At 31.3% G+C, this 24,189-nt stretch overlaps 1 long non-coding RNA gene across 1 annotated transcript; it reads left to right on the top strand.

Annotated features, from left to right (window-relative positions):
* The first annotated feature begins 7,991 nt into the window (after positions 1 to 7,991).
* LOC143201960 (uncharacterized) lies at positions 7,992 to 8,381 on the top strand. Its single transcript, XR_013007057.1, has 3 exons — positions 7,992 to 8,048; positions 8,103 to 8,187; positions 8,241 to 8,381. It is a non-coding gene; the product is annotated as an uncharacterized LOC143201960 (long non-coding RNA).
* The last annotated feature ends 15,808 nt before the right edge of the window (positions 8,382 to 24,189 follow it).

Below are 24,189 nucleotides of genomic sequence, written 5' to 3'. Positions count from 1 at the left end.
AATTACACATTGTAATTAAACAATTTTTAATAATTATGACTAATATCTATATTAACTCTTGGTTGCTTTATTTTTTCTGGTCTAAAAATGATGGTTGATTCCATTTTCGAAGAAAAAGTTACTGTAAGGGCAAAGGAGTCTTGGGATTTTTTTGGTCATGTTTAAAGCTCATCACGTTAGACAAAAAGCAAAACACATTAGAACCAAAATAAAACAACTATACTGGTTAGTCGGAAGATACTCTCAACTTGATCTAAAATCAAAAAGGTTGAACTATAATACAATTATAAAGCTAATTTGGACCTGTGAGGTGCAAATATGGGGTTGCACTAAAAATTCAAATCAACTAGTCATACAACGCTGTCAAAACAAGGTTCTTCGATTGATTACCAATGCCTATCGCAATGTAACCAATGAAGAACTGCACGATGACCTGGAAATCAAATGGATTTGCGAAGTTATCCAAGATTTCGCCTTGAAACACGAAAGAAGATTACTAAATCATACAAACGTGGAAGCAATACAAATGGTGGACAGCGCACAGGTTGTCAGGAGATTGAAGCGAACAAAACCATATGAACTTATATAAAGTGTATATATTTCGTGTAAACTATAGCTATAAGTTAATAATTAATAAATAATTATAATTTTATAATTGAGGAATACATAGTGATGTATTTTCTTGCACTCGTCTTGCTTGTTAATTAATCCAATTACATAGGAAAAGTAGTAATAAATTAATTGTAAATTAAGATTGTATTAAGCGTATCAATAAATATGTTATAAAAAAAATGTTTAAAGCTATTGGTTGTCTGATGTGCATTATGGTCCACTTCCTGCACAACTATCCTGAAACCCTTAGATGATGTTAGTGAAGAGGAAAGGAAACTGTTTCATCAAGACTTAAGAGTGAGAGAGAGAGAAATGATACAAGGATAGCATCACTTTTAGATCCTAATTGCAACGTTCCGTCTCTTCCTTGGTCTAATTTATCAGATCATCAGAAATCTATGCAGGTGACTGTGGATAACTAGTGCAACATTATTCTCATACTTGCTCCTAAAGTAATAAAGTTTACCAACGTTTAAAGTAAGCGTGGTTTCATTACTTGCTAGGCAAAAAAGAAGATTTTTGCATGCTGTGACAATTCCAATTTCAAAAAGTCATAATAGTTGATATCATTAATACTAATGTACGTAGACTCCTTATATTTCCTCGAATATAACATAAACTGGGGAATTTGCTGTTTTATTTTTTGTATGTGTCATTTTGAGGTTAGTAACACTACCGTTTTGACATTAATAAACATGTCAATATCAAATTATTACCTTAAAAATGCATTTGTAAGCAGCGGAGTGCAACTTCAATGGTAAGTGGTGGGGCAATGTTTCGCGTAGTCCAATCAGTGGTGGCGCTGACAACGTGAACATGATTGGTTAGTTTAAAATGATTATATAGAAGCCTGTAAGGAAAATACTTTAGTATTTAAATAGTACTTAAGGCCAATAATATTTAAATGAAAATCAAATTTAATTTTTAATATTTATTAAAATAAAATCCTATACAAATATACATAAATATAAATAATATAAACATATATAAACAAAATAGTTTATAAGTGCTCCATTCCAGGCAAAATTAAAATATTATTTTATAGCACCTCATGTTCTGGTATTCGTTTAGTGCCATCAATTGTATGGGATCTAATAGAGTTCCATCTTCTTTTGGTATATTGAAGGTAAACTTTAAATTCTTGACTCTTACATACGAACAACTTGGTTGTACACAATTTGATCAACCAATCACGTTCCATTCTAGTGGCGGTTCCAGCAATTTAAACTAGCCAACCACGATTTGCGATCGCAACGCTACCGTTGATTGAACTAAGCAAAACATTTCCCCAAGGTGGTCTATACCGTGAAATGTCTATTTTTCTATGTTTGCAAGCTTGAATTCTTACAGAAGAAATCGGAGGAACCTAGAAGAAGTCGCCTGTGGAAAACAAAACAAATATGTGGAAATCACCATATGTAAATCCGAGTTTTAACAATCGTAGTACATTAAAGGCAATTATAAGCTTTAGCAAATATTGAACACATTATTTAAGAAAATGCATCTTTTATGTCTCACTAATAGATAAGATAAATATTGAAGGAAAATATTTTGTTGCTAATGGAATTATTATTACGTGGAATACGACTTATACCCGACTTTGACCGATTAAATATTGACATAAACAAATTATTATCGCACAATTTTGTCTTAAAACGATCTTTAATTGAAATTGTATGATTAATATACATCTTCCTATGATTAATAGAAGTATGTACTGAATACTATGGAGTTTAATAAGTTATGAAAAGGAACAAAAATGGAATTATAAGGTTGGTGAGAAAGTAATTTCTGTTTTTCCTTGTTGATGGTTTTAAAGTTTCAAATCACTAGACGAAACATCTCTCTAAACTTACTGTTACAAACTGAAATTGACATAGAAATGGCAGCAATAAACATTACAAAAAATATACAGGAGGCAGCATATTCCGCGACCCCAAACAATGAAGCATTTCCAAGAAAAATTACACATATATCATGTACTATACAGAAAAAGATAGCAGAAAAAAGAAAGTTACGACGGAATTGGCAACAGCAAAGGACTGAAGAGAATAAAAGAAAATTTAATAGGGCAATAAAAGAGCTGAAAGAACTAATTCAAAATGAACAAAATCAAGGCAATCAAGAACCTTGACACCAACTGAGGCTACAGACTATCCGTCGTGGAAAGCAACAAGAAAGCTTAAGAGACCCCAGCAGCATCACCCACCTATTAAAACAAGCGAAAATAATTGGGCTAGAAGCAATAAAAAGAAGGCCGGCATTTTCTCAAAATACTTAAAAAATGTTTCTAAACCTTTCCAGTCTCAGCTACATAAAGATGACGAAAATAAAATTACTAGCTTTCTGGATTCGTCATTTCAAATGGACTTACCGCACGAGAAATTAACGGTCAAAAAAGTTAAACAAACAATAATGGGAGAAATTAATATTAAAAAAGCTCCTGTTATGACTTAATTACTGCTAAAATTTTAAAAGAACTATCAGAAAAGGGTATGAAGCTATTAACATTTATATTTAATGCTATGCTACGAATTAGTTACTTCCCTAGTATCTGGAAAGTAGCTAAAATACTAAGGATTCTTAAACCAGGAAAAACACCAGAAGATGTGTCCTACCGGCCTATAAGTTTATTACCGATAATCTCGAAAGTTTTCGAGAAACTATACATCAAGAAGCTAAACTATATAATAGAAAAAAGAAAAATTATTCCAGAACATCAGTTTGGGTTTCGCAATAAGCATGGGACTATAGAACAAGTGCATAGACTTGTAAACAAAATAAACACTGACCTAAACGCCAAAAGATATTGTTCGGCTGGTTTTCTAGATATATCTGAGGCTTTTGACAAAGTATGGCATACGGGCTTGCAGGTTAAACTAAAGAAACTTCTCTCTCATTCGGACTGTCAGTTACTAAAATCGTATCTCACTGATAGACATTTTATTGTAAATCAAGGCGATGAACATACCGAATGAAATCCCATATATTCAGGAGTTCCGCAAGGTAGTGTACTGGGTCTAGTACTGTATCTTCTGTATACGGCCGATCTGCCAACCACAAAAATAATTACTGTGGCAACATACGCAGACGACACAGCAATTTTGGCATCCCACGAAGATCCAGTCACATCATCAATAAACCTAAAAACCCACCTGGATCAAATACAATTATGGTTGAAGACATGGCGCATTAAAGTCAATGAAACAAAATCCACCCATGTAACGTTTACCCTGCGTAGAAGAACATGTCCACCAGTGAATATCAATCATCAATACCCCCAAGCAGAGCAAGTTAAATATCTTGGTTTGTACTTAGATCGACGCCTAACCTGGAAGAAGCACATACTCTCTAAACGAAAATAACTTCGACTGAAATTATATCAAATGTATTGGCTCATCGGGCGCAAATCCAAGTTAACATTAGATAACATGGTGTTGCTGTATGAGTCTATACTCAAGCCTATTTGGTCATATGGAATCCAACTATGTGGTATGTCTAGCAAATCTAATATATCCATCATCCAAGTTCCAAAATAAAGTGTTGTGTGCCATTGTTGATGCTCCGTACTATATTTCAAATAAAATGATACAACGCGATATTCCTCTAGAACCTATAACGAGTGTAATTCAACGTGTTCGTGTGAAGTACTTCGAAAGAGTGTCAGTGCATCTCGCTAATCAGCTAAATATGCGACGTGATAGTGAAGTGCGTAGACTAAAATGTCTAACACCACCTGATCTGATTACTGAACATTTGCAGACTTTAGAATACACTTTAGAATAAGAGTAATTAATTAAGATAATATTTTATACAGAAGATCGCTTAATGAAGTGATTTTCTGCATGTCATGTAAATATAATATAAATATAAGAAATACTTATTGCCTATAGGGCAGATTGTGGAGTCACAAAAAGTAAAAAAAATCACTAGAGATACTTATTGAAAGAAGATATATTACAAATTTGGTTCCAAGAATATCCATTTAAAATCCTCCTCTAGGTATGAGTATACGTTATAGATATAATTGGTTTAGTCAGTCAAAAGCTATTGCACCTTGAAAATGGAAATTCCAGAAGGTCATTTTCATAATATTTAACTTTTTAAAATTATTTGGTATGTTAAAACGCCAGAATCAGAAATGGTTTTGAATAGTTGAACTATGGTTGACCAGTCGATGAAATTCTTTAAAATATCGAGGTAGACTAACATATTTAATCTCGCGACGACAAAAAAACAGATTTTAACCAGTTATATCGGACTGTATAGCGCCGTAGTTAAATTACAATTGTTTTCTTCCAAAAATTCTCGTAAGTGATGGAAAAACACATTTCGACTTTGAACTTGCTGTTTCTTTAATGATGATGATTATTATTAGAATTACCAGAAATTCTAGTTTTACCGCGTGTAGAGTGTGTTATATTTAAGAACATCAAAAAATAAGTGGGAATATAAGGTCAAACTGTGTAATTAATGAACAATTGATTGTTATGTAATGGGTCCGATGACTGAAACTATTTTAAGTCTTTAATATAGTTACTTTTAGATCGGAAACAACACATTTTATGGAATCGATATATGGGTAGTTCTGTATCATAATATTTGTTTGTTAAAAAACCCGAGATATCTGGCTTCTTCTGATCATGGAATTTGGGCGTTCTCGATTTTAAGACGCAAAACGGTTCTTGTAGATGAAGATGGCCTGGGTTTTCTATCGGTTGACTTGTAACTTCCAGAAATATAACCGCTGGACAGTCTGATTATTTCTGGAGTCTGCCTTGGATATGTGGTGCTACCCTTGAAGAAGCAAAGCAAGCATTGTCGTCCGCGAAAATAGCTGCCTTAACTCGTAGCGTTCTAGGAACATCTGAAACGAAAATATTAAATAAAACGGGCGCCAGGCGCTTATTTTCTAAGCTTGTGTCCGATTATTTATATTGTCACTTGCCTGTTGTAATTTTCGTGTGGCTTCTTCACTATTGTCTCCGACAGCTATAATCGCAGTTTCATCAGAAAATGTAGCAATCGTAATATTCTCCATTTGTGTTATATCAGAAGTGTAGAGTAGATAAAGCATTGGTCCCAGTACACTTTCTTGTGATATACCTGCTTTAGCTTCTTTTATTGTAGAGTAAACTTCTTTTTGTTTAACTCTAAACATTCTGGCTGTGATGTACGATATTAGTAGTTCGGTGTATTGTTTTGGTAAGATTTTCTGTAGTTTATAAACAAGGCCTTCATTCCAAACCTTATCGTAGGCTTGTGTTAGATCTAAGAATATAGCAGAGCATACTTTTTACCTTCGTAGGCTTTTTCAATAACATCTGTTATTCTGTGGACCTGGTCAATTTTTGAATGGTTGTTAATAAAACCAAACTGGTGTGTTGGTATAAGGTTTTTCCTCTTTATGATCGGTTTTATTTTTTTCAACATATATAGGAAAATATACTGGCTAATTGGAAGAAAATCACAATTATCAGTACATAATAAATTGCTATTATATAAGCAAATATTGAAACCTATATGGACATACGGAGTTCAATTATGGGGATATTCTGCAAAGAGTAACATTAGTAAAATACAAATTTTTCAGAACAAAGTCCTGAGAGGTATTGTGGGTGCATCCAAATACTATAGGATTGATTACCTATATCGAGACCTTCAGTCATAGTCAGTCAAGAAATCAAGAGAATTGCGAGGGGACATGAGAAAAGACTCCATTCTCATACTAATATTGACATACTGAAACTTTTGGATACCACCAGAAGCGGACACAGACTCAAAAGAATCAAACCATCTGATCTTGTGTAGTGTTGTGTAGTGAGGTGCATATATTGAAAAATTCAGCAGTGACATGTATAAACATTATTTTACCAGAGACTGAGTTAGGGTCGAAGGGTCCTCCTAGTTATATACCTAGATTTAAGTTAGCATAAAGACAAATTGTAGGTTAGACCGAAACGACTAGTAACAATGTATTAATTAAATAATAATAAAATAATTCTTTTCAACAGGAGTTTTTCAAAAACTTTAGATATTACTGGCGGCAGTGATATATGTCTAGAGGCTTTTATTTCGTTTGGTGACTTTCCAGATGTAAGAGATTAATAGAAAAATTCTGTCTATGGAATATCAACATCTTGCAACTTATTTGAAGAAAGCGATTAAGCCAGTTTATTTTCTAGCACATCAAGCCTAGCTCCTTCAAGTTGTACTATTCTGTTAATTTGCCAACCTGTCAGTTCAATTATGACAAATTTCCTGAACGTTGAATGAAAAACACTGACACAGATGGACTTTGGTATTAGAATGATGAACAATAAAACAACAGACATCTAATGTTTACATGATAATACTATTAAACAACAACTGTTTTTTAGAAGTAATTATTGCAAATTGTAAACTTTACACTATGATTATATGGTTTTCAGAAATAACATTGAATATTTTGGCATTTTAGTATCGTTATGTATACATACATAATAAAAATATTTGTTGGAAGTAATTCAAACAAAATAAATATCAAAATTTAAATACCTGACATTTAAAACGAATAGATTTTTTAAAAAATATTTTTTGTTTTGTTTAAATTCAAGTTTATTTAGTAAAAAAAACAGTGATGCTTGTCAATTTGTGTCAAATTGGTTCATTCTTGACTATGATCGGTATTTGTTAATTTTTTGATTGTAATTGAGAAGTGATTTTATTAACAATAATCTCACACTCTTTTAAAGTGTAGTAATAAACATATTATCACCATTTCCTCTAGTAAATGTATCTATTAAATTCATGGAAATTATAAAAATAACCATTAAAAGTATCATTAGAGAAAATAAGGAGTGACTTTATAAATATGTATTTTTAAGGCTAATAAACATGTTAAAAACTAAAGTAGTGAATGTTATAGTACAATATTCATAAAATTATAGTAAATGCATGGCATCCTTGATTCAAAAACAACTTATAAATACTACCAGGCCTTATCTAACCAACAAATTGATAACGAACAGCAACAATTATTGTTGCAGTTCCACTAATAGCATTCCGTTGACAGGCATCCATCTGCCTTAAAATATTTTTAGACGCGCCGTTTGAAGTACGCACACTTACATCATTAGAAGTCTTATTATATAATAAAAATGTTTTAGCTTCAGGCTTTGAAGCGCGGATATCATTTAATTGAAATGTGTCGTTGGTGTGGTGGTGCTGTTGCATTCCACATCTGTTCAGTTTCCTGGAAATAAATCGTTAATATTAATAGAGCGCTATAGAAATGTCAACGTAACTTCGTTGGTCGGGTTGCATAAGTCCTTCATCTGTCCGACATTAATTGATTTGCGGTTGTTTTGACGTTTAATCGGAAACGTTAACAAGAGTTGTAATGTTGAAAATGTGTTTATGTGTTGATTTATTTTTACATATTATTTCCACAGAAAGTAAAGGTTCTCAAATTACTATTTAACTTTTCACTAAACTTTTTCTATTTTAAGCTGAAATTCGCGCCAAATCTCTTGGTTGCATAATCTAGTGGCCAAGGTGACAAGCGGTCCTTCTACTTCAGGAAATCCTGCTGGGGTATGGCCGTAAATTTAGGTTTATGATTGTTTATAATTGTGATTATTCAAAAGGCAATAGCGCAAAATCCTACAGGAAACCGGAGGCCTTTTGGGATGGTTTTCTAAGTTGGCCACTTGTCAGTCGGTAGGCTTAATGTCGAAGACCGTGGTTCGGAACCCACGTTAAACTGTAGGTCCAGTCCAGATAAACCCTCGTTGGTAAAAGTGAGACTCTGAGACTGATAATCAGATTTTTAACAAAAAAAAGTTTTATTAACAATTGAAGTAAAAATTCAGAAAATACATGAAAAAATTGTTATATGATTTTACAATTTTTATATATAACAGTAATAAAATATTAATTCCAACAATAACATAATTTTAAATGGAAATTTATAAAATTTTATACTTATATTAGGTGCTGTACGTACATAATTTTGGTATCAAATAAAAAAGTGAAGGTGTTATCTCATTCATCAATAAATTGAAATATATTCCCAGCTTTGTCAGGTTACATCTATCATACCTCAGTTCACTTTTTTTGAAACCCTTTCCATTACCATTAATTTGGCCTTAAACAATTATGTACAAACAATAATAAGACATATTATGTATTTAAATAATGAAGAATTTATTATTTAAATTACAAGTAGGAACTGCATCTTTATTAAGTAATAGTCTTCCACAATTGGCTTTATAGTCAGCCTTTTAATAGTAAGTCTTTCATTAAAATCTATATAATAGTCACAGACCATCTCCCTTAGCCTATTGAAAAGTAAAATATGACAAGTTAAATATTGTAAGTACAATTTTTTTTTAGAGAATGTAACTTAAGAGGTTTGAAAACTGAAAATTAGAACACATATTTCTCCGTAGATGCTTTTGACACAGACGAATCTATGTCTTCAACTTCATGTTAATAAGAACCGGACAATATAACACCAAAAATACTAAGAACTAAATGTGTATATGGTTATACTACAAACAAGAATTGTTATATATGTTGTTATGATTCTGCTATTATATTAGATTACCTAAAAGTTATTTTACGGCACCAGCGACCTTTTATAATAAGTTTGTATGCGAAGCTATCTCTAGACATTTTTATTTATTAGCAAAATAATCTACAAAAACTGGTTTAACAAAAAATCTGATCTGATGATTTCTTTAAAACGATTAATTGTGTACAACATTGGCAATATAATAAGAAAAATAATAATTGCGTGTTGCTTGGTCTGGTGGATTAACAGAAAAAATATTATATAATAAAAAATAATATATAAATTTTTTTCTGAATATAGAAAAGGTATCAAAAATGACCGCCACTGAACACTGACAATGTTGGTTATTGTCATCATATCATTTGTCTGAAATGAGAGAAAAGACGACATTGGTTGAATCTTATTGGAAAAAATCCTCTTTTGTACTCTTTTACATCAAGTGAAACGATGTTTTATGTTCCTACACGTTATACAATGTATTTATTTGTGTACTATGCATTTACGCATTTAATATAAATGTGGTGTCATTATCTAAGGACATTTTCTTTCAAAATGACCATAAAAACATCTAAATTGCCTAGTTGCAATTACACTTTTACGTTGTAAGTAGTAAATTCCTCGAAATAGACATTATGCTTTTTAAAACTATTTTATATTGTTTGGTCACTTTATAATTGATACAAGTACAAAATCTTTTTCCCAACGCATGACCTAATTAACCTTTTTTTAGTTACGCAAAATTTGAGGTTATGCTCTTCAGACAATTAAAAATGTAGAACACTATGTAGTAATGCAACTTTTTTTTTCAAATAAATTAAATTGGATTGTTTATGCAATATATGAAGATAAATGTGAATTATGGAATAAATATTGGATATAAAAATGAACCAATTTCAGGAATATAATAACAAAAAAGTTAATTCACATGTAAACAAAATATATAGCGATAATAAAATCAGCTCAAATTTAAAAAACTGTATTGGTTAATGGAAGATACTTTCAATTTGGCCTAAAACCATTTACCAAATAAACTATTGCAACCAAACTAGCAGCTGAAATTCCAATTTCATGTACCAATTAGATGAAATCATAAATAATTTAAGATGCTACAAGTGTTGAGGTTTAGAATATGAAATTGGTTTGTTATTGTAATGTTTATATATATTGATACATAAATTATATTTTTTCTCCTACATATTGTTTTATTTTCTCCTTTTTTTCCTATTAAAATTAAATATTTTTATAAACGTTTCTTCATATTACATTTATTATCTTATAGAAGATGAAAATTGAACCACAAAATGATAACTTGAATTACAAAGGAGATTTTACTTTAGGGGATTTGTGAATTCAAGATAATTTATTCTATTTAATATAATATGATACCTATGAATATAATATCTTCAAATAATCAAATAATTTACAAGAACTGGCAACATCGCGAGCCAGGCTTTTCAAAAATGAGCCTCTTTTTCAGAAAATCTTCACAAAATCATCGATTGAAACGGTGTATGGACTATTCAAAGTTGCTTTGAACATTCGTCATCAAAATGTTTAATATATCGCGCGCAGCAATTTGTAAATTCGTTTTAGAATCAGACAATATCTGATAAGTTAGAGTAATAATTGAGCCTGTTAAAGTGATCCCGTTGTCAAACGTATGCAAAATTCTTGAAAACAATAGTGACAAGATAAGTCTAACCTATAAACCATTGTGGCAGTATAATTAATTGTAGTTTTTAGATGTACTATAATGTTAAAATTAATTATATTTGATACCATTTATGTTTCATTATTTTATTTTGATTAAAATTTTGTTGATCTGGCAACATTGGGCCGTTTTAATGTAACAAATTAAACAAAATAATCATAGCCAACTTTGGATAAACTATATGTATCATTAATTAGTGTTTATGATGATTATTTCCATTCAAAAACATTAAAAAAGGAACAAAATTAGCATTTGTCCAAACTATATTATAAAAAATGGTTTAAGAAAGGAATACATTAACAATATGAGTAATTTATAAGCAAAAATTGGCCGAATATTCGCGATAGATGAAAAAATGAGGTTATGTTTGTCGAAATAATGGTACAATGATTTCAATCTGTTACACGTTGCGCGATATAAAATCGAGCTTTGTGTGCTGGCAATTTTGGTATTTCCCAGTTCCGATTTTAACGGTATACGAGCTGTATTAATAAAACAGGTATAATAACAGGTATTACTCATCTCAACGCTCATCTTGAAAACGCTAATATTGATTTTGTTTTATGCAAATTAACATTCTCGAATACTTCTGCGATATGTTCAATATTTGAGATATACCATAGTTTGCTTAAATCTTATTTATAATTTAATATATATGCGCATAAAATTAATGACAATCTATTATTATTATTACTCGTAATAACAACTATTATATTTTTTATTTTAACGGCATAAGTTGTTTATATTTTTTCGTTTAATTAATAGCGATACGGTAGAATGCATTAAGAGTAAATTAATAGATGTACGACAATAGTACGGACGTCTTCTTGATATATGTCTAGTGACATTTAACCTAGTATTTTATTTAGAGTTAATAGATACTGTCAACTTTTTTGACAAGTTCCCTTTTTTATTGTAAAATTTAACAAACATATTTTTATCGATATATAGCAATTTATTGGAAACTATAAATAGACAGTGAATTAAATTTGAGATATTTACATTATATGGGGTGTTATATTTATGGTTTTAATATGAACCTATAGTTTATCAGCCTACGGTCTATTCAAAGTTATTTTGTACATACGTCATCTAAATTTGTGACGTCAAAACGTCACAATGTTGCCGTATCAACTCTGAGTTTTAGTTCAGTTTGGCTTTGACATAAAACAAAGTTCTAATCTAAATAAAATAATTAAACAAAAATACTGTTATCAAATATAATTTATTTTAACATAATAGTAAATCTAATGCCTATATTGTTGAAGGACTTTTAAGTACACAGTTATAATAGTTTGTAGGTTAGGATTGTGTTTGATTATATTTAAAATGAACTCTTTTCCAGTTGTATCACCTGGAGGCCTAATACACCTAATTAACAATTGTATATCTGAGTAATGTATTTTACTTTCATTAGAGGGCATATTTACTTTTTACTTACTTAATGCTTGCGTCCTTCGGTACAGTGTTTCCGTATAAAGACATTTTGATATCACTGTTAATACCTTTATACAACTTTCTTGATAAAACTAGATTTAATCACTGCATTTGCCATATCTGCAACAGTTACTATTCTTTCTCTCTTGGCACATTATAGCTAAATGCTCATATATTCTGAACAATTACACAGATATTTGTGCTCATATATAAATCTTTTACACTCTACAATAACATTTCCTACAGTTATCATATATTAATTATATACTAACCTTTACTTGTTTCCATTCTCATCACCCTGCTTCAGAAATTGTCAGCAGTGAATCATATTATATTCAGAAACTTTCATTCAAGTGAATAACTAAGCTGTTAATTCTCAATCTATCTAACATTTGTTCACAATTCCATCATTTGTCGATTTCTTTTTCAAAGTGTCTGATCGAATTCACCCAAACCGAAGGTGTTATTATTATGTTATGTTATCAAAAGAAGCAAAGCATTAAAATAACGTTTGTCGGATTATAACCTCTTATCGCTATTGTTTTGGAGAATTTTGCATACGTTTGACAACCGGACGGCTTTGACAGGCTAGTTCGGTTGCACGTTCGTACTTATCAGACAGCATTGTGTCTCTTTTTAACTAGAATAAAATGAAAATATTGTCTGATTCTATAACATCTTCATGACGTATGTACTAAATTACTTTGGATAGACTATGTGTACATCAATATTTATAACGCCTAGGAGGGTCCATGTGCCATATGTCTCCTCTATTGATTTTCTGAGAGACAGTCGGTATTTGAAGGTCTCAGTGTAACAGGTCAATTGAAAAGTCCCCGGCCTGACACATAGATGCGCTACTAAAATTAAATCCATTTATTTTTTAGTTAGCCATAGCCCTCAAAAGATGCGTGTATAAATTTGACAGCGCATAATGATCGGACATTAGTTTGTGAATTATACTTAATATTTTGAGTGAAGCAAATTTTGTTATTGTGAAAAAAATTGATAAAAAGGAAATTCGCGTGTTGTTAAAATATTGCTCTTTGAAGGGAAAAAATACAGTTGAAACAAAAACTTGGCTTGATCCTGAGTTTCCGGACACTGCCCCAGGAAAATCAACCATCAAAGATTGGTATGCTACGTTTAGACATGGTGAAATAATCATCGATCAATGATCATTTTCCGACAGTCATCCGAGTGGATTGCACATGATGAACCCGCTCGAACGCGTGGGAAAATGCAACAGTTGGCTGGCAAGGTTATAGCGTCTGTATTTTGGGATGCGCATGGAATAATTTTCATTGATTACCTTGAAAAAGGAAGGATCATCAACAGCGACTATTACGTAGCGTTATTGGACCGTTTAAAGGACGAAATCGCCGAAAACGGTCACATTTGAAGAAAAAGAAAGTGCTGCTTCACCAAAACAATACACCGTGTCACAAGTCAGTGAAAACGATGCTAAAAATCCATGAATTGGGCTTCGAATTGCTTCCTCATCCGCCGTATTCTCTAGATCTGGCCCCCAGCGACTATTTCCTGTTCTCAGATCTTAAAGAATGCTCGCTGGGAAGAAATTTTCGTCGAATGAAGAGGTGATCGCCGAAACTAACGCCTATTTTCAAGAACAAATCATACTAGAAAAATGGTATCGAAAAGTTGGAGGATAATCGCTATAATGGGTGTATCATCCTTGAAGAGAATTATGTTGAACAAAAAAAACTAACTTTGCCAAAAAAATGTGTTTTACTATAGTAGGCCGGGGACTTTTCAATTGACCTGTTAAGTAATCAGTCCCGTAGCATCTGGGCGCACCTACAAGACTTCTCAGGACTGTGTTCTGGAAAACTTGTATTGTATTTATATAAGTTTTCAAAATATCAGTTAATGAGCGTTTGTCAAGTGTTGGTGCAAGGATCCAATTGCCATTTTGGTCTCTGTTATAACATAACACTTTGTTAGTCGCCAGTCTAACATATAAGTGATAGCACTGTTGACAATCTTACAACTATTAGTGTACAAAATAAAGTGGTTTTGAACTTTACGAAATGCTGGATAGCATCCGTACTATATTTTTCAGATTTACCATTTATTGGCTACTAGTTTTTCTTTGTAGTACAAAAAACATTTAGAAAGAATAGAAACTCTTAGATCAGAAACAGTCCTCTTTCACAATTTTGCATGTATTGTACTCTCTAATACATACTGTTTGACATTTGTGGATTTAAACATCGACGAACATCAGATATATCAATTTCCTGCTTTTATCAACTGAATTTATCAATTAAATGTATTTCCATGAAAACGAGCATTTTGTAGCGACTAAATATAGACGGAGAAGTGATGTAACCGATGATTATTTAGCCGCTATTAACGCGAACTTACATGATCCTTTGTACCTTCTCATTGAGACGGGAAAATTAGAGTGTTGTTTTTTAGGTAAAATGTGAAATATTAGATTACGTCGTGGGTTTTTGGTTATATATTAGACTGAAATAATCTTAATTGAAGATGTGTACGAATTATTTAAAAATAAAATAGGTATTTGCATGTATTTTGGGCAGCGATATCAATTGGTATCTAAATGGGAGGTATCAATGTCAATAACTGTTAAAAAACCTATCATAAATGTTAAATTTGATGGTTTTGATGTCTCTATATATAATAACTGTTTTCCATATAGCGTTATTACAAAGTCGATTTGTAGTTGAAAACGTGGCGTATCAAAGCAAATGAGTCTAAATGTACCCATGTGACATTCACCCTTTGTAGAAGAACATGTCCCTCAGTAAAATTGAATAATCATGAACTTCCGCAAGCAGACAACGTTAAATACATGGGAATGCATTTTGATCGACGTTTGACATGGAAAAAACATATAGTAAGAAAACGTAAACTGCTGTGGGCTTAAAGTAAACCAAATGTATTGGCTGATAAGGCGTAAATTTAAATTATCATTATATAACAAGGTTTTACTTTTGGACTTACGGTATTGGACTGTGGGGTACAACTAGCATAGCCATACATAGCTAGCCACATAATATCTAACATAGCTATCCACCAGAGGTTCCAGAATAAAATGTTGCGAGTCATCGTCGATGCCCCATATTACGTCTAACAAACCATCCCCATCTAACAAATTGATTCAGCGCGATATCTTAGCGATGACAGTGTAGTGTATAGGCTCAAAAGCAAACTATCCCACGAACTGATTAATAGATACATAGAGTGAGATTTAATAATATCTAGAATATGTTAGAATGGTCTTTAGAATGAGTTAGAATAGACTTTAAAATATGTTAGAATAGTATCTAGAATAAGATTTAGATTATAAGTTGTACAGCAGATCACTTACTGAAGTGATCTTCTACATGTCAGAATAATTATATAATATAATGAGAATCATATAATAATACTTACTGCCCACGGGCGGATTGTTGACGTTCTAAGAGTTTAATAAAAAAAGTGTTATTAATATATTCAATGCATTAAAGTTGTTAATCATGTAACACTAAAAATTTTCGACATATATTACTTCTGTTGTTTCATTTAAAAATTCTACTGCCAAGGCCGATCAAATGCTCTTAGAATCTTATGGTAATGCTTCTTCGTCATATCCCAATTGTCAATTTTAGTTTCAACGATTTAAAAATGGCGATTTTGATGTTAATGACCAAGGAAAGGACACGATCAGGCTTAAAATTTCAAGTGCAAAAGAATAATTTTCATTGGTATATTGTGATTACGTTGAAATTAATACTGCTTATATCCATCTACATCAATTGAAGAAATTTAATAGAATTGTTGGAAAAAAGACATTAACAAACGCAATGTCATCCTTTTGCATGACAACATGTTGTGAATGATGATATTGTTGCAGCGCGCTTACCAGACATTTTTTTGATTACTAGTTTATCAAATTGATATAATACGATTAGACTTCAACACATTATCGTCATGTTGATAGAAATATGGATAAATGTTGAACCAGTTCTTAATAAATGCCTTTATAAATTGAAAAAATTATCAAAATATAGTTGTAGACTGTTTTCGAATTAAGCTACGTAAATATGCGTAATAGTTCATGTTATTTTCTTAGAAAATGTTTGCTAAGCTAACGCTAGAACAAATATTCCAAGATTCTCCGGTAATAAACCTTTGATCAACTACTGGCGATTATGATTTTTTTCACACATTTTAGTTCTGTTAATTCATAATGTTCCACCATTCAAGTCTTGTAATAGAAACAGCCTTAAGTAATTGGTATGCAGATTTGAAGGAATATATTCCTGGTAGCGTCACGGACAAAAGACTATTAATAAAGATGAGTTCGTATTTCCAACAAGTCCTTCCGGTGTGTTGAATTCATCAAAAATTTTTTTAAAATTTTTGTATGGCCATACATCAACTACTTTGGTAGATCTGATTTACCAAAGAAACCAACTTTGATTGGTCCTGAGTACTTACTGTGCTTTGAACCTACTTCTTGTGTTCAAGAATTTCGTGCAGTTCAATATTCTTCCTGAAATGAAGACGAATTAGCAGAGTGACTGTTTCACGCATGGCAGAAAATATCCAAGAGAATAAGTCATAAGTGAAAAGAGCATGAGTCCAACTTATAGTTGGAAAATAGTCAAACACCAGAAGAAATATAGCTCAGTATGGAAAAAATGCTTTAACATTATAACAAAATGTAGTCAATTTAAAGAGAAATGCGAAAATCTCATGACAAATCTTCAGTTATCTTCTTTTCACCCTATAAGTTAGTAATTCTGTATACATTGTGGGAACTTTATTATATCAGATGATAAACTTTTCAAAGTGTGGCTATGCCAAATCATACTTCTTGTAAGAAGTTTCCTTATCAACAGCACCACCACCATCTAGTTTGCCAAATGATTCACTCTGATATATAAAAAAAGCAATATTTAGAGTCTTGTAATACTTAGAAAATACATAAAAGTTTTTAATTAAAACTAGTTTAAAGTGATGTGAATTGTAACGAAATCGCCAATTCATAAGACCATTTTACAATTTTGGCCCATGTTAGAAGCAGAGCCTAAGGTGTAAAATTTCGATAGTCCATATCTCGCAAACTATAAGAGATAATGCAATTTGGCAATCGGCAATGTAATTAACATTTCGAATATTACTTGGAATGTGAATTGTAACGAAATCGCCAATTCATAAGACCATTTTACAATTTTGGCCCACGTTAGAAGCAGAGCCAAAGGTGTAAAATTTCGATAGTCCATATCAAGCAAACTATAAGAGATAATGCAATTTGGCAATCGGCAATGTAATTAGCATACCGAATATTACTTGGAATGTGAATTGCAACGAAATCGCTAATTCATAAGACCATTTTACAATTTTGGCCCAAGTTAGAAGCAGAGCCTAATGGCATCATACCTCATAGAAATAATATGCATTCGATTTTTAGGCATATTGCTATTAGCAATATTTGTAATAGTATTACAATATGTCTCGGTATTTTTATAATGATTTATAGCAGTAATCACCAGGGTACATTAACTTGTGTTTCAAAACTTCCTTCTTCACATATGATAGAGATTCGGCCAAGTAACCAGGCATTTTGCTGTGCTGACATATATAATTTTCATGCATTTAATAAATATATGTGTTTCGGTTTTGGAGTTTTCGCTTTCTTCAGTCTTTACTTCTAAAATTGCCGTATTACCAACAAAGGTGGTAGTTAAACACAACATACTTTGCTATGGCGTCCCAGTGTTAATCTGTCTGAAATCAGAGTATGTCCCTTCATGTTTAATATGGAATGATCATTTAATCAAATGATTTTAAGAGCAGGTATAAAAACTTTGGGTTAGGTGGCTTCATTTTATAAACTAGGGCTTTTGCTATACTCTGCCAAATGATTTTTTAAAATTTATTTATTACATTATTTCTAGTCGTTACCGATTAATTACTTGTAAATTGTCTTTCTAATAACTTATATCTAGGAAGGACCATCGGCCTTCTCTTAGTTTGTGACGTAATAATGTATTAACACTACTCTTTTTCTTTTAAATGCATTTTACTATACTACACTACATAAGATCAAATGGTTTGATTCTTTTAAGTTTGTATGCTATTCTGGTATTATCCAAAGGTTGTATTACTTCGATTTTGACATAAAAATTATGTCTCCTTGCAATTCTCTTGATTTGTATAGTGACATCTGAAGGTCTCGGTGTAAGTAACCAGTCCCGTAGTATCTAGCTAAACCTACAATACTTCTCAGGACTTATAGGTAATTTAAAATTTTAAAGCATGGAAAGTGAAGCTGCATATAAATGATTGATTATTAGAACAAACAAGAGGAGGACATAACAAAAATTAGAAAGACATAAATTATTATTTTATAAGCTAGATTAAAAGCAACCTAACTAGACCTCAAGTTGACATGTCAGTTGTCATACCGCATCAAAACAATTCCATTAAATATAATTCCTGCAATTTTATTACCGAACAATTTGCTATTAAAATAGTATGACTCAGGGATAACGTTATTTGTTTTATGAAGGTCGTAATTTTATCAAAATTACTTTCTATTAATCCAGATAACGGAGCCGCCTCGCCTTTCCACGAGTCAGGATGAATATTTATACTTTGTAATCTTACTCGTAAGATAGGCCGCCGGGATATGTTGCTTATTATATATTGGTTCTGGGAAACAGTTCGTGGTGTTTTTTCAAAGAATAACTTAATTGATTTGCGTGTAGCATGATTGGGTTCGTTTACTATTCATATTTTGAAAGCTTACCCCTTTAAAAATATGCCGTTAATTTAGATTTTTCGAAATCTAAATTATTTTCGGAGATATTAGCTGTTTTAATTTTTTTATTACTCTTAGTGGTTCCACAATCTGCCCAATAGGCAATAAGTATTTCTTATATTTATATTATATAAAAGTACTTATTTAAGTGATCTCATATATAAAATAGTATCTTAATTAATTAGTCTTATTCTAAAGTCTATATTTGTCCAATAATCAGATCAGATGGTGTTAAAGGTTTTAGTCTAACCGCTTCGCTATCACGTCGCACTCTTTCGAAGTCCTTCATACAAACACGTTGAATTACACTCGTTAGAGGTTCTAGAGGAATATCGCGTTGTATCACTTTATTTGAAATATAGTACGGAGCATCAACAATGGCACGCATTATTTATCTTGGAGCCCTTGAATGATGGATATATTAGATTTGCTAACGGTACCCCATAGTTGGATTCCATATGACCAAATGGGCTTGAGTATAGACTCATACAGCAACATCTTGTTATCTAATGTTAACTTTGCTCCAGGTGGGTTTGTAGGTTCATTGATTCTGTGACTGAAATGCTAAGATTGCTGTGTCGTCTGCATATGTTGCCATTTTTATAGTGGGCAGATCGCTGTATATAGAAGATATAGTATTGGACCCAGTACACTACCTTGCGAAACTCTTGAATATATTGGATGTAATTCGGTATATTTACCTTGTTTTACAGTAAAATGTCTACCAATGAGATACGATTTTAGTAACTGTAGGTCCAGATGAGGGAGAAGTTTCTTTAATTTGACTTGCAAGCCAGTATGCCATACTTTCTCAAAAGCCTGAGATATGTCTAAGAAAGCAGCCGAAAAATATTCTTTGGCCTACTTTGTTTACAAGTCTATGTACTTGTTCTACAGTTCCATGCTTATTGCAAAACCCAAAATGATATTCTGGAATCATCTTTCTTTTTTCTGTTATATAATTTAGCTTCTTAATGTATAGTTTCTCAAAAATTTTCGAGATTATCGGTAATAAACTGTAGCGACCTTTAATTTTCAGTGAGTTCCTTATTTATGTTTTGAAGTCGGTTCAATTTTTTTGTTAAAAATATTTTATTAGCAATCAATAAAATACCATTGGTGGTTGGCAAATGTCGAATATATGTATCTCGATAGTATAAACTATATATAGACACTGATAAGAATTAAGTCCTGGCTCCTATAGACTAATATACGTTATATCTAAGGCAACAATTAACTTCATTAGCCATTTCTTATTTCTATTTTCATATTAGGATAATGAAGTAAAAAAACTAAATTATCACAACAACAGGATACATGTTTTGGCCTTGACGTAATTATGGCATACATATACGCAAATACCGAAAAAAATCGAAAAACATTACAAAATTTTTTTGTCATTTTTTACAGTTTTCTACTAATCAATAATATCATTCAAACGTTTAATTTATTGCTTTGGTATCATTAGGATCGTTTCTGGTTAACTCTGTTGTTTCTCTGTCATGATGATTAACGATCCGTATGGTTTGATATCCCGCAAATGTCTGGTTTACGTCATTCTGCAAAGAATGAAGAAGGCGTCGTTAAAAGTTATCATATCATTTGTACGTGTACTTATTGTTAAAAATTCTGATTTTTCTTCTTAGATGAGTTTTTTTTATATACTCTAACATGTTAGATTTTCATTGGTAGATATATCTTTAGCTGAGTTGTGCACCCATTGATGCCCTCCTCATCTTCTGTCTGCGAATGTTGATGCTAGTTCTGGTATATTATTTCTCTTGAGGCGAGAATATCTATTGACTGCCCACTCTTTAGAAGTTCACCCGCTGACTAGTTAATGTGTTGATCAAGTTTGGCTTGATAATTCTTGCTGTATGACTCAATTTCTTCATTCAATGTTCGCAGATTCAAATCCAAATACATCTATTTATTGTTTATATATGGTGGAATATTGAACATAGTTCTCGTCGTTTTACTTTGAAACCTTTATAGTATTTCGATGATACTGTGGCTTCAGTATAGCTTTATAGAGGGTCATTTTATTAACGTCTGATAACTGCGACTTGCGTCCGATGAGTCAGTACATGCTTCGGGGCCTGGAGTCAAATTATTTTCTTTTGGACCATACATCTTTTTGCCAAGTGAGTTCTGCATACGTCGCTGTAGTGGTATAAGTATTAATTGTTATATCTGCTGTGAATATTAGATAGAGAACTGGACCTGGTATGCTGCCTTGTGGTACACCTGACCGAATTTCGTATATTTGAGATGCGTCGGAATTAAACCTTAGTTCGCAGCATATTTTTTGTTTCTGTATAAATATTAAAATAAATAGTAGTGTTGATAGGTTTCCAAGAAAATGTCTACAGAAAACAAACTATACTATATCTTTATATATATAATTCTTATGATCGCATGTTTGTCAACGAAGAATGTGTTAGATTCCAGTGTATTACCATATTGCTAAAAAGATGGGAAAAATTGTAGAAAATTATGAAAAGTATTTTATATTAATATTTATTGTGCCATTTTTTTTTAATAAATGCCTTTAAAAAAATGATTAGGATACCTTCTAATAGGCAACCGTAGCGAACTCTTCATCGTATGCTAACACTGTTTCTTCTAATAATTGTTTATAAATGAGAAACTTGAAATCTGGTTCTTGGGAATTAGTTGTGGATTCGTAACTATAAGTTAAGATTTCTTTACTAGTTGGTACTAGTCACATAACTGTCACAATGTCTATAAAAAGTTGAATATATAATCTATTCAAAGTTATTTTGTACACACGTCATCTAAATTTGTAACGTCAAAAGGTCGTAATGTTGCCGCATCAACTCTGAGTTTTAGTTCAGTTTGGCTTTGACATACAACAAAATTCTAATCTAAATAAGATAATTGAACAAAAATGTTATCAAATATAGTTTATTTTAACATTTTAGTACATCTAAAAACTACAGTTAATTATACAGCCACAATAGTTTATAGGTTAGAGATATAACCTATCATTACTATTGCTTTCAAGATTTTTGCATACGTCTGACAACCGGACGACTTTGACAGACTCATTCGTTTACGCTTTTCGAACCAATCAGACAGCATTGTGTCTCTTATTAAGTAGAATAAAATAAGAAGGAAAATATTGTCTGATTCTGAAACGAACTTACAAATGGCGGCAGCCAATACATTAAACATCTTGATGACGTACGTACAAAAAAACTTCGAATAGACTATATATGGCAGTGCTTATCCAAGAAAATAGCACACGTTGTGCTATCCAAACATTGGGTATTTTGTTTAGATAGGATTTTTTCCGACAATAAAACAATTAATATAAAATGAAGACATCATCTAATAAATAATTTTGTTATGATATGTTCTCATAATCGAAAAATGTTTATTATAGCGCCACCTACCGGACTTGTTTGTAAATATAAACTATTCTCTAATTCACATAAAAACACCCAAAAAAGTTCATCAAAATCGATCCGGCCGTTTAGGAGTTGAACTGCACACACATCGACAGATTAGTTATATATATAAAGATTTGCTTCCAACAATTATTATAAGAACGAATATTAATAAATGAAAGTATTGGGTATGTTGACCCAGAAGATCTCAGAAAAACAATGTCTGCCGGTTATATAATTGAGGAAATACTATAAATATTGCGTAAGGCCTACCTTCAAAATTATTACTTTTATATACATGTTGTCCGAGAAGGAACTGATTTCTCTGAATAATTAAAACCGGTATAATAAATATTATAAATAATATGGCGTAGTTTTTCACGCTGAAAAACATGGATGGAACTGACATTGTTCCTATAAATATCCCGACTAAATCTACAGATAATTAAATGTAGGCATAAAATTATTACCTCACCAGAAATAAAATAGAAAGTTCAACCGTATTACATCACGATTATCCATCTAGCTCGCCGATGTAACTAATCTTAACTCTGAAATGTACATTTGTGATTATCTTAATTGCTAGTAAACACATATAACACCGTTTAAGGGCAATTCAGAAAAACAGGTTTCTTCTTTCCGTATTTTATACGTAACTTATGACAGTTGGTCGTTTTTCTTTTATTTATTTAGTTGTGATGCGACTGTCATCGATGACAAATAACTGACAACAATATAGTTTAGTTGTCAATATCATTATAACAATATTTTATAATAATATCCAGTGTAGAAGCTTTATATTGTTTTGCCTTTTATATGTTTTGTAAAAATACTTAATATTATAGTAAAACACAATTATTTTTAATGGTAATACTTCCAAGAGATTTAAATATATAAGTAAAATTACTAATGTTCAATGTGTCAGGTAATTTTAACTGTTTAAATAAAGTTTATTGAAAACAAAACGTTATTCAGTATGTTGTTTAGTTTATGTATCTCGTCTATGCCTATATATATCCAAACTTTTCCTTAAACATATCCCTTAAAAATATTAATTTAAGAATTATATGAATATTACTCATTGCTGAAAAACACCGAATTTTAACATTTTATCATACGAAGGTATGTTCTAAAATGGTATTTTTAGGTTTATTTCATGTTAGTTTTATATGATTCAACGAAAACAAAGAAATACTGATGTAACATATATTGGCTTTTTCGACCGTCTTAGTTTAAATACATGCAAATATGCTTTGGATTCGGTTCCAGACAATCTCTGTTAAATTCTTAGATAAGAAAAAAATTTTAAATCAATTATTGCCAAGCCAGATATATTAATATAAGTTAAAATTTATTAAAACAGGATATAACTCAGACTTGAAATTATCGGATGTAATTTGTAAAATGTAAAGTTTAATATATTTAAATAAGTCTTTTGTCACCCAACAAGTATGACATATAAAGATATTTGGTCATTTTATCAAGTTATATTTGAAAACAAAATAACCGCCATACTGTCATTTAATTTTTAGTAATTGTTACATATAAAAAATGACATTTTCGGCGTTTAGAACAATTTGTTATAATTCAGACAAGGTTGATCAATTTAGTCATTTTAGGTCAAATATCCCATAGAATTAAATCAAATAAAACGATATGG

The sequence above is a fragment of the Rhynchophorus ferrugineus genome, unplaced genomic scaffold, assembly GCF_030347505.1.
Source record: "Rhynchophorus ferrugineus isolate W39M unplaced genomic scaffold, kcgeb_rfMv2 rfM9, whole genome shotgun sequence".
NCBI classification, from domain to species: domain Eukaryota; kingdom Metazoa; phylum Arthropoda; class Insecta; order Coleoptera; family Curculionidae; genus Rhynchophorus; species Rhynchophorus ferrugineus.
Note: the sequence above shows the minus strand (reverse complement) of the source record. Positions and strands in the feature narration are given on the sequence as shown.